Below are 13,184 nucleotides of genomic sequence, written 5' to 3'. Positions count from 1 at the left end.
TGTAATTGTAACACTCAAATAGCACATCCTTAGACATTCAGTGTGTGTGTGTACTTGTGTATAAAATTAACTGAACAGTTGTGAGGACAAGTTCAGGGACTATTTACATGGTAACTTTACTCTAGCAATATATTTATATTGGTAAATGTATTGTGCTTTCTGTTTCTGGCCTACTAGAATTAAAGTCATCTTTTTCACTCTGAGTTAATTAAGGAACTGGAAAGAATCCTTCATGGTTTATTGAGATGTATTTAAGTTAATAAAAATATGTAACCTAATGACCTGGTCTTACTAGAATGTCTGCAAAGAATTGATTGCATTAGGGTGTCCATTAAAAACAATAAGCCTGCTGCTGATCAGTTGATGAGTGGAAAGATAATCAATTTATTATGTAAAATCTGTGAAATTTGCCCAATATGAATAGAATATTACCAGTGAAACATTATAGAATGGGTGTTATTTTATATTCTCTCTCACCCCCCCCCAAAATTATCACTGCTTAAAATTGTTTAGTATGTTAGAGCAATTGTTTTTAATATGCTTTCGTAGTAATCCCTGCACTTGAAACATATGTAAACTTGCTGTTCATGTGGAGAGAGAATAGTGGAAAACTAATTATAAAAATGAAAACATTTATTTCTAAGATTAATATGCACAATTTTTCAAAAAGTTGCAGTGTTGAGTATTGACATTTACGTATTATTGAAAAAAAAACTTTGTAACTCCCTACTGGTATTATTTGTTTTTTCAATGAAGAAATTTTTTGTATGTTCAAGTAAGATGATTTCTACTCTATTTCTTGTAGCTGGCTTGATCTTACCTCAAAAAGATGAAGGTGTGACATGCTAACAGCATTGCATGGCTTTCATATGACATGTGTGCATTGGTGAATTATTTTATTTATACTTTACAAATTCATGGGTATTTTATAATTGTCACTGATGAAATGGGCTCTTGGGGCATGTTATTTTGTGATTAGAACATGAATTATATCAAGAGACATGGACTCTCTATTCAAGATACTTAGAAATGAAAGAAGTTTAATGGTGCTATGGGCAAAACATTTGAGGTCTTGCTTTCTAGACCAGTAGGCAGAACCATAAACCACATTTAAAATATATGGGGGTAGGAGGCAGCCTGGGTGGCTCAGTCGGTTAAGTGTCCAACTCTTGATATCCACTCAGGTTGTGATCTCATGGTCATGAGATTAAGCCTTGTGTCGGGGATGGAGACTGCTTGGGATTCCTTCTCTCCCTCTCTTTCTGCTCCTTCTCTACTTGTTCTCTCTCTTTTTCTCACTCTTTCTCTCTCCTTCTCCAAAATTCTTCTGGATTATTCATCCATACTAGGAGTCAAACTGTACTGTCAATTAATGGTAGCATACTAGCCCTCATTATGTATTTTTTTTTTTTAATGAGTTTCTTTGCTGCTCAAATGCCTCTCCTAGCAAAGAAAATATTGAATAGAAAGACGGGGAACCTTCAGTTAATTAAAATTATAAATTTTCTCATTTTTCAATGTGTGTCTTCCACTTTCCAAGTATTGGAAATCCTATTTGCTTCGCCTTCAGAAATTCTTAACACATTACTCCTAGCAGCACTTCTATTTATGGATCATGGTCTAAGAAGAAACATCACAAAGGAAAATGTAAAATTACTTACTTTAAGACGTATGCAATGAAACCAATGCAAAAGTAACAACAAAAACAACAATAACAAAACATACGTAGAAAAAAGGGTAAATTGTTTTTAGAATAGATGCAAAGCTAAAAACAAAAACAGAAATAAAAACAACCCTTTCTTTTCAAATAGTGAGAATTTCCCAAGGAGTGTTATTATATAAAAACTGCTTGATTTTTCTAAGAAAAGGAGACTGGAACATTATTTTTATTGAACTGAATAGAATATTTTAAATAGCCCTTTATCTTTTGCTGTGATTTCTTTTTTTCCTTAGTAACATTTTTAGTTTTGACATATATTATTTCTTTACGATATAGACTCCCCAATCATTATCTCACAGCTCTTTCAGCTCCCCTATATATTTTTATTAAAGGCTGGTTGAAAAATATGCATTTTTGGAAATAGCTAATGCCTTATTCTATATACCATTGTATCATTTCCATGGAGGTTACTGATGGGATAGAAATTGAAGGTTAAATCTTTCTTGATACAAGAATTCATTTCCCCTCAAAAGAAATAGACTTATAATGAATGAATAAAAGCAATTTAGGATATAATATTAGTGTGCAATTACTTCATAAAATAACCAAAGAGCAGAAAACCAAAATTATAGAATTATTGGCATGTAAATGGATCCCATGAAAATGAAATATTGACTATGAGCTAAGTATGATCTTCTTAAATCAGGAGAAAAAATTACCTTCTCTATCCTAGATATTGCAACATGAAGTATTGCTTCCATGTGTATTTCCATTTTGGAATAATTTTTGTAATTCACCCTTTTGACTTGTGAAAGTACCAGTAAAATACTCACTAGAGCTTTTTGCACTGTCTAAACTAACAGGAAAAACTCCCATGGGAATACTATTGAGTTCTCTTTTGCATGGGTACAAAACTCAGCAGCATGATAAAACCTAGCAGTGAAAATTAGAACATTTTTGAATATCCACAGCTCATTTATTTAATACATAGTAGTTACTTGTGGTATAAACTTTGATTAATGCAGTCTAGAGGAAACTTATCACCTCATAAATGGTTAATAATTAGATATGACCACACTATTTGCTCATAGATCTGAATAAAATGTTGATGGTTTCTGCCAGCTGTATCATTAAAGTCAATAGTAGTTCATCACGTATGCCCTTACCTGACAGGATTATTATAGTATCACTATTAATATATAGCAATTACTTGGGGTATATCTTTATAGAAAGCTATCAATCAATGAATTTTAATGTAATGCACACACTTTATAGATAAACTTCGGCATCAAAATGAGTCGTATGTACTCTTCTTCAGAGAATTCTTTGTTCATGAATCCAGGAAACTGGTATTTATTGAAGATTCCACGTATAGTTGTTTAAAGCACTTTTTAAATCGGTGCTCCTGAAATTGTAAGGAGGAAACCTCACGGAAGTTAAAACTATGAAACTAACTTGTCCAGTTGAGTCTTTGCCTTCACAGAGGAGGAGATCCTGCTTTAAGTCGGCACACTTAATGATGCCACCTCTGAGAATACAGCCATGTTCTTGGCAGTGGAGTTGCATGTCTCGCAACTGTCTACTTGGGGTTAAATTCACGTCAATGACAGGAGACAGCAGCATTCCTAGGCAATCTCTTACCAGGTGTGCAAAAGCAGGGAAGGCAAAAGGAAGAGTACTAGAAGGATGGCAAAAGACAAATAGAGGCAACAGAACAAAGCTGTTTCACATTAGGAAAAACAGCAATGGACAAAGTCTGGAAATACCACACAATGTGGATCATTTTTGAACAAAAGTGTCATTTAGTTTCTCTGCAAAATTTTAAAGCTTTCTTCGAATTTAGCCTTATTTATTAATTAAGGGAAAACCAAGCCATTTTTGTAAAGTAGAATGGCTCATAATCGAACATTAACATGCCTCACAACCTCAACATGGCTTCTAACTTTCAGAATCTCACCTGTAGACAATTTGAGATCTCTCAATCATGAGGCCACAGGAAACACTTTTATTCTATCCATTTGTTTATTCCATATGTTTCTCCAGCCATATACTAGCTCTCCTTGGAATGCTGTCCTCCATGAATGAGCAGTTAAAATTTCAAACAGAAAGAATTAATTTTCATATGTAAGCTCTTAAAAGCTCATATTTTATAAATAGATACTTTATTATTTATCTTCCTATGATGATTTTCGTGATCTGTTATCCTCTGCAAAATGTTAATGCCATTACCTATCAATTGTCACTGCATTGTGCTTCTGTCTCTCCCTTAATTGCTGTGTCCTGCTAAAGTGTGTTCTTCTAACTTGATAAAATCTACTGACTTCTTTGGCCATTAGAGCAGCTTCCAGAATGAGCCTACTCGAAAAATGTCTCCTTCCCCGTTAGAGTCATGAGCTGACAGATCCTAATTTATCCTAGTTTACTATTTTACTATTACAAGCACACTTTTTAAGGTCTATAAATACCTCACATTTTGCTAGGTTCAAGTCACTTTAGGTATATTTTAAGCAAATGGGCATTGCCTAAACAATGAACTTAAAAAGTTTTTCATCTGGCAAAGCTTTGTCATTAGGCAAAAGTCTAAAATTCTGGCTTATTTTTATCTTAGGGTAAAGGTTTCATCCCAGAAGACATACCAGCATCATATGGAGTACTCAGTTGCTCAGTCAAATCTGCTATTCAGTCCACAAACACAACTCCCAGCAGGTAGCAAGAGCATAGATTTAAGTCAAGGTCACTTCCTTTCAGAGGCCACATGCCTTTGCGTGAACTGAATTTTTGTTGCATGGTTTTGGCCCAATTGTGCAAATATAGGAATGCCAAATTTTGTGTATTTACTGGAAAAAGCTGAACCAAAAGTTCATTATATCTGAATTCAGAAAAATGCTTGTTTGCAGTTGGAGCCAGGTGCTTCCAAAATTTTCCCAGGATTCATAATCTGTACAATACAGAAATAATATAAGCATTGGGCACCTTCCTAATATGCATACCCATATTTCAAGTTCAGTTAGACTCAAATGTTATTAAAGAAGTCCTCACAAATACTCTAATCTGAATTTTTCCTTTTGTATAAAACCTGAATAAATGTATATGGCACAATTTCAATACTAGATTGTTGTCTTAGAATTTCTTAAGATTTGCTTGTGAACTTGAACTATTAAACTGTAAATATATTATCATTTGAGTGTTTACTATGCTACAAGAAAATTTCTAAGTGCATGTCATGTATTTGCTCATTTAATCATTATATTACACCCTGAAGTAATTCCCATGATTGCACCAATTTATTGCTGAGAAAATGGAGACACAGTGAGGTTATCATAATATCCAGAAACACGCAAGAACAAAATGTGGGAGCCAAGATTTTCAATTCTCATGATACTGCTCTTACATACTGATCAATACTGATTCTGGACAAAATTACATACATAGTCAGTCACCATAGCATGGTGACTTCATATTCTGGGTCCAAGCTGGCAAGGTTTGAGTTGAATCACAATATCACCACTCAAAAGTTATCTATCATAAGATAATGAAATAAATTATTTAACCTCTTTGCTTACATTTCCTTATCCATAAAACAGGTATAATAATAGAGCTTAACTAATAGCATTATTGTGAGGATAAATGAATTAATACATGGAAAGTGTTTAAAAGTGTTAAAACTCACATTTTGTGAGTTAGGCTTAAATTTGCTCTCTCCCCAGTATTTATGGCCTAGGAAATATTTGTTTACTATCTCTGACTCGAATGTTCTTGCTGGCAATAAAGAATAATAGCAAATGCCATTAAATTGCACTTGCCAGTGATCAAAGCATCTGTGTTTTGCCAGGACGAAATGTGTCACCTTTGGAGGTTCATCAGATTGATTTTCTTCTCATATATCTCTCTAAAAGAGAGATAAGAGTTAGCATTATGATTCAGGAACTTCTGATTTACCTTCTGTGTCATCATGATGCAATAAAATAATTAGTGGAGTTATAGTTTCTTTGACCCATGGACAGACCCAAAACAATACCGTATAGTGATAGTTCTTAGTATCTTTCCCATCCTCAAAGGAGATGGAAAAAACTTAGCTCAGATCACATATGCCTATTGTTCCGTTTCATTGGTCCCGAAGACCACCCTCAGGCTCAACAATTCATTAAAAGGACTCACAGAAGTCAGAAAAGTCATTACATTCGTTAGGGCATTTTATTAAAGAAAAAGAATTCAGATTAAAATAATCAAGGGGAAGAGATACATAAGGAGCACCCAGGAAAGATGAGGCATTAAGTTACCTATTTTGTCCTCTCCCAGTGGAGTGTGTGGAAAGTGCTTACTTCTCTTGCTGCCATGTTTGGCAATACGCAGTGAGCATAGCCAACTGGGAAAGATTACCTCAGCCTTGGGACCAGGCTTTTCATTAAGTATAGGTCACTTAGACATGGCTGACTGCCTATGTGGCTAATCTTATGTGTGGTAGACACTCAGTAGGCAGGGCATTAAAAGGCCTTAGAAGTCACCTCCAAGGATCAGATTAAGCTTCAAACTTCTCTTTGAGCAAGGATAATCCTTCACTGTGCATCTACCCTTTAGCGTTTGAAATGTAACTGTTTCTATCTTTCCTGGTGTTATGGACTGAAATGTGTACCCCCAAAATTAATATGTCAAAACCCTAACCCCAAATGTGACTCTGTTTGGAAACAGGACTTTTAAGGGGGTAATTAAAGTGGGATGAGGTTATAAGTGTGGGGCCCTAATTCCATGTGACTGATGTCCTTAGAAGAAGAGGAAGAGACACCAGGTATGAGTGAACACACAAAAAAAGGCCATGTGAGGACACAGCAAGAAGGTGACCATCTATAAGCTGAGGAGAGAGGCCTTTGGAGAAAATAACTTTGCCAGCTCTTGATCCTGAACTTCTGGCCTCCAAAACTTACAGACCATAAATTCTGTCATGTAAGCCATCCAGTCTGGTACTTTGTTATGGAAGTCCTGGTAAATCAAAATACCTACTGAAACCCACAAAACTCTAGGAGAATAAATACGAAATATTGCTTACCTTTTTAAAAGAAATACAATTAAGTAAATTTACAATGCATGACAAAAATCAGTACAAATATTATTATATAAACATGCTAAAACAAATATATTTCTACCCACTGGAAGCTCAAGATTCACTATGAGAATAAATGTTCAACCCCAATATTGGCATATTTGTGACGAATTCTTCTATTACCTCTGTTTAATTGAAGTAAACTACATTGTCATAAAATTGAAATACTCTTTGCAGGGCAGGTCATTACATTTTTGTTACATTATATATACATATTTCATTTTTTAAAGTTTACTTTGACAGAGAGAGAGAGAGAGAGAGAGAGAGAGAGAGAGAGAGGGGGGGGAGGGGCAGAGAGAGAGGGAGGGAGAGAATCCAAAACAGTCTCTGCACTGTCAGCGTGGATACTAATGTGGGGCTCAACTTCACAAACTGTGAGATCATGACCTGAGCCAAACTCAAGAATCAGACACTTAACCCAGGTATCCCTCATTTTTATTTTTTATGTGTACTTAGATTTATTGAAATAGCAACTATAGCATTTACTTTATTCCTTTTAAAATCACTTGCAAAACATTTAAATTGCTATGCTTGTATCCCTGCTCTCTTATTGAGAATTAGTCATGTTTTCTGCACATAGTATAACCTATAAAAATATTTTGCTTTAGGTTGGAATTTGACCTAAACCGTGAAGATCAGTGGTTTCTCTTTCCTCAAGTGGTTCTGCTTCTCCTACTTTGAAATTTTATAGCATGGTGAATCAAATTTGTTCTTAAGAGTTAGGTAGAGAAATCACCAACATTTAATAATAATAGAAAATTTAAAAGTTGTAACATAAAACTGCACCTGTTGGTCTTTGATATGTACTATGTCTATTTTAACTTCATGGCCAATTCTGCTCCCCATGAATGTTATAATAGCAAAGGTATTAGAGTGAGGGAAGGTATTTAACACAGAAATAAAAACAAATTGAAACACTTTTCAGGTGCATGTTTTCAAAATTGCTTTTTTTCTTAAAAGATTCTAATAATATTCTTTACTATATCGAAGAATTTCAGGCTGATTTTTAGAATCAAGTAAGCATAACTGTAAACATTTCTTATTACTAGGTTTTCCAATGCTGGTAAATCCTTTATACATAGTGTTTTTCCTTGTTGTTTTTCTTCCCCTGTCTTATTTGTAAAAGACGATACTGAGATTTTTAGGCAATATCGGAATGCTTTAACTAGCTGTATGTCTTTTTCTTTTTCTTTCCTTTTTTTTTTCTTTAATGTGAATCAAGTAGAGACTCTGCTCTTACAAGTGTTGTCCTTTAATTAAACCAGCTGTAAACTAATCACTGGGTTCTATAAGGCATCGTGTCTATACATGCAAAATTAACTGAGCACAGCATGGGTGATCTCTTTATTTCGACTGTCTTAAAAATCGATGAGTGCTGCCACAAGGACAATTTGACAGCAGTGATTCGTATCCTTTGTGAAGACAGCTGTGCTGAGATATAAACTTTACTTCTCCCCACATTATAGAGGCAGCACAGGGGTGTCCTAGAGGCTTAAAAGAATAAATGTACCTGTTTGGAAGCCTAAATTATATACTCAGTGAATTAACAGAATATTAAAAACACACTAAGTCTTGCATTATCAGTTTATGGTGTGGTAAAAAGGCTTCCACTACACTGGGAATCAGAAGGAATGGTCCGTGGCCACAAGCTGCCAAGGCTAGATATTCTTATCACAATAGCTGGGAATGCCCTCACTGGAACAAATGAAGTGGGTTGATTGGAGATCCCATTTTAACTGAAGTCTTCAGAATACTAGAGAGAGAACGAGCAGCTGGGTGGGTTTACCTCTAGAACACCTGGGACATTGAAAACATGCAATAAATATGTGTTGAATGAATGAAGGATTTCCAAAGCAAGCAGATCTAGGATTCAGATTATGCTCGTCTTTTATACACCATGTGGTCTTGGAGAAAGGTCTTAGTTTACTGAACATCAGTTTCTCAATATATGGAATCTGCCTCCTACAGATTAATTGAAAATTAATAGACTAATATAGAGATACAGAGATGGATATAGATACAGAGATATGGATTTCGGTGTAGGTAGCATTGTATAAGCATTTAATACATAGTTGCTTCTATTATATTATGGTTCTATGAGACTTTAATTGAATAAGATCATAAACTTTTATCCATGAATATACAACTTGAGCAGTTTCTTTTAACCATTCATGACAAATTATGTCCATAGCCTAAAGCTATTTAATTTTTCATAGTACCTAGAATTCTATTATACACCTCATATTTAATTTTTTTCGATAAATGTCAAACCTGTAATTTGATTTTCAGATTTAATTTTCTCCAGATCCCAAATCCTTACGTAGGTATCTAGGGAAGGTTTTAGAGGACATATAGATTCACTGGAAAAAAAAAATATTAAAGATTTCTCGTGAAATTTTTCCTTAACAGAGAAATTGATCTTTCAAAATAATGGGCTTTCTGAGTTTTTAGAATTCTTTCTTGTGAAATTTCATTTTTCTTCTCTTAAAAAATATATACATAGTTTCTATTGTCTTTTGGAGTGCTCATAATCTTTGAATGCACTTATATATCAGATACTAATTATCTATTGCCATACAAAATTGTATTTTCATATTGTTAGGTTTTGTCCTAATAGTTATTCTTTAGCCATGTCTTTTATATATTAAATCCTCTCGTCCTTACTACTCTAAAATATCTAATTTAATTCAACCTTTGATATTTTAAATAGATTATTGCAAATTTTCTTAAGCGCATCTATAATGCAGGATAGTTCACTTCCAAACATTGCCTCCTGGTCTTTTTCTTTACTTCTAACCACATCATTAACACTATTCCTTCTCTTAATCTTCACACAAAAGCACATTATTTTTTTGGTATAAAAAATGCAATCGTGTAATAAAATTTTATTCAAAACAAAGTTTCATATTAAAATATTACACTCTTTTTAATATTATGTTTCATTGACATAATGATAATAATGGAGTAGGTAATTGAAAGGCCATAAGATCGAATTGTTAATGAGACCTGATGCTGGTAACCAACATTTGGGTCAACAAAAATCCTTGCAGCCTTGGGTTAAGCTAATCATTCAAAAGGCCTTTAGCAGTAAGATGCATTTCACCTTTTTCAGTTAGCAGAAACAAAGAATTAGGTAGAAAAATAAAATAATATTTAATTTCCTCATATAATCTATTTGTAAAATATTTGTGTTTTTTTATAGTTTAGTGACTAATTCTTCATGCAACCTTCTCAGTAGACAGGAATTTGATTCTTATTAACAATATTATTATCTACAATAACTATTATCTGTGAAAAACTATCAAATGCCTGGCCTATGAGAACACAACTGTGTGATCTAAATTCATCACAAAGCCTCGCCTATCAGATTCCTAATTTCTTGGCTTTTTTCCTCTGATAAATTACATTTCTTATTTAAATATACTAAAGTCAAAATGAGTGAACATATAACTTAATTGATTACTAGGTTTCAACACGCAAAATAGAGTGTCTTTCTATGGGAATATAAAAATAGGCAATTTCTTCATGTTGTTACTTTAATAACAGGGCTTATCAGAGTACTAAGAACTGATAACTATTAAGCTGACAATCATAACAATAGTAGTAATGATGATGATAAAAATGCACTTCTGTAACTTTTGTTTCTCATAAATTATAAACATTTGATCTTTACTAACTATTCTATCTATGCATAATTTTTAAATATTTACGTTTTAGAATATGGGGAGAATTATGCTGAAATGAAATTTTAGCTGTGCTATTTCAGAAACTTGTTTGTGTTTTTTTCTTTTGTCAAGAAATTTCTATCCAATCTCAGCAGTAATTTTAGATAAGACTAAGTCTATTTTTTATCAGTTCTATAGGGAATTGGATACAGTATTAGATACTTTCAAAGTTTTAACAGTTATACTCAAAAGGAGACATGTTTTCTCTAACTGGGCATGTGGATATCTTTTTTGCCAATTTATACTGATGGTTTCGAAGTGGATATTCAGTGGCAACCAACAGAAAATTTGTTTTTGACAGATTATTAAAGTGTACTCAAAGACAAATAAATGAAATAGTTTACAACTCCTATTGTAGATTCTTATTAGTAAAAACTATACTTATAGAGTAAGCAAGGCGATGCCTTCTGCTTCCTTGCTGTTCTAAGTTCTTTGATACTATTTCCATGAGATAAACACTGAAGGCCACTTGTTGACTTTTTTAGGAAGGAAAACAGAGAAAAGCAATGTCAAAGGATTATAATGCTGTCAGCTGAGAGACAGAAATAAACATCTTTTTAACAATGACCACAGGCAGGAGGGATGAAGGAGTAACTTAGAATTAGGCAGGGAGTAGAAATGGATGTGAAAAATTGCACAATATAAAGGACATTTTTGACTATGTTTTCATCCATTAAAAGAAAGAAAGAAAGAAAGAAAGAAAGAAAGAAAGGGGAGAAAGAAAGAAAGAAGTAGGAGGGAGGAAGGATGGAAGGAAAAAAGAAGGAAGAAAGAAAGAAATGAAGAAACAAAGAAACAAAGAAAGAAACAAAGAAGGAAGGAAGGAGGGAGGAAGAAAAGAAAGAGAAAGAAACAGGAGAAGAAAGAAAGAAAGAAAGAAAGAAAGAAAGAAAGAAATAGGGAGGGAGGGAAGAAGGAAAGAGGGAGGGAAGAAGAAAGTAAGAAAGCAAGCAAGAAAGCAGGAAAGATGCAAAGAAGGAAGGAAGAAGGAAAGAGGGAAAAAGATGGAAGGAAGGAAAGAAAGAAGAAGGGAGGCTTTTGGGTGGTTCAGTTGGTTAAGTGTTCGACTCTTGATTTCAGCTCAGGTCATGCATGATCTCACGGTTCATGAGATCAAGCCCCAAGCTGGGCTCTGTGCTGACGATGCAGACTGCTTGAGATGCTCTCTCTCCCTCTCTCTCTGTCTCTTCCTCACTGGTGCATGCCCTTTCCCTCTCTCTTAAAACAAATGAATAAACATTTAAAAAAATGTATATTAAAAAAAAAAGAAGAAGAAGAAAGAAAGAAACCTGAGCCCCAGGCAGGTTACATGCATGATCTAGGTACCTGCCATCTGGAACTAACTAAAAATCTCTTGGAGAGTCACTATTTTAGATTATTCCTTCCATTCAACTTTAAAGACATTCATTACACTGATCAAATTCTTAAGAAAATATGAATCTGTTCTCCACTTGATCCCATCAATTCTATTCCTTTTACTTTCATTCTCTGTTCTAAGACCCTCCCTTTGTTACTATTATTTTTGAAGACTTGTTTCACTTTCCTTCCCTTAGATTTTGGATTATAATTGTATATTTTCTCTCCCTGCCTCCCTTCTTCCTTCTACTTCTTTTCTTTCTTCCTTTCTTCCTTCTTTCCTTCATTTCTCTTTCTTTCCTTCCTCCCTCCCTCCTTCCTTCCTCTTTCTTTCTTTGTTTCTTTGTTTCTTTCTTTCTCTCTTTCTTTCTTTCTTTCTTTCTTTCTCCCCCACTATTAGCTTGGTAGTTAAAACTTCTGTCAATTCTTACCCTTCCTACAGACTACAAAGCCGACCTTTGATTTAATGTTTTGAAGTCTTCATGAAAAATTTTATTCCAGCATTGATGGTTGTCGTTAGCAAGGGGGCTGGTTCAAATTGCTTTTCTTCCTTCATCTGAAGTGGAAGTAGTAATTGCATTTGATCATTTTATTGGTAAATTTTATGACAACAGAGATTTATAAATGTTTCCATAATAACTTGATTTTAATACTAAAAAAATTCACCTATAAAACTCTTATAATTTAAAGTTTGAAAAAACTATTAAATAAAGAATTCTTCTGTAAAGTTCTTAGAAAAGAAAAATTTCAGTTGATTTTTATTTTTTTAAATATTTGAAAATTTAATGGTATTAAAATTGTATTTTTAAGTCAGAATTTATTTTACATTGTTCCTCTAAATATCTGGAACCTTACAGCTTAGATTCCGAATTAAATTAACTCCTAGGTTTTAACCACTAAGATGAGTGCCAAATGTTTTCTGTTGTTTTGGTCTTTCATTTGTTTGTTTTTTGTTTTTAAGCGATGGAAATGAAACTGTTGTGCCTGGGACTTATATGTGCAAACAACACCTAGTGAGGATAAACTTACTTCCCACATCTGTTTTCTAATTTTAAAATGTGTTTGATCTTTCACAGAAATATTATCTGTAATCTCAAACATGTAAACTTAATTTATGAAAAGCATAAGTCATTCTACATACATTTATTTGTTTAGTTTAAAAAGGTTTTACATTTTGAAATTTCAGTGCATCTCACTTCAATGCCTAGTGCTTTGTCTCATAAGCAGAACAAAGACTTGGATAATCACATTCTCAACAGGTGCAGAGTGAAATTATAGTGAGAGAGGTTACTCTAAATAAGGATAAAAGGTTGTACCAACCATCTGCTAAAAACATTCCTCACTT

The sequence above is a fragment of the Panthera pardus genome, unplaced genomic scaffold (genome assembly GCF_024362965.1).
Source record: "Panthera pardus isolate Hobbes unplaced genomic scaffold, ASM2436296v1 HiC_scaffold_16, whole genome shotgun sequence".
Classification (NCBI taxonomy): Eukaryota; Metazoa; Chordata; class Mammalia; order Carnivora; family Felidae; genus Panthera; species Panthera pardus.
The sequence above is the reverse complement of the archived record's forward strand: the minus strand, read 5'-3'. Positions refer to the sequence as shown.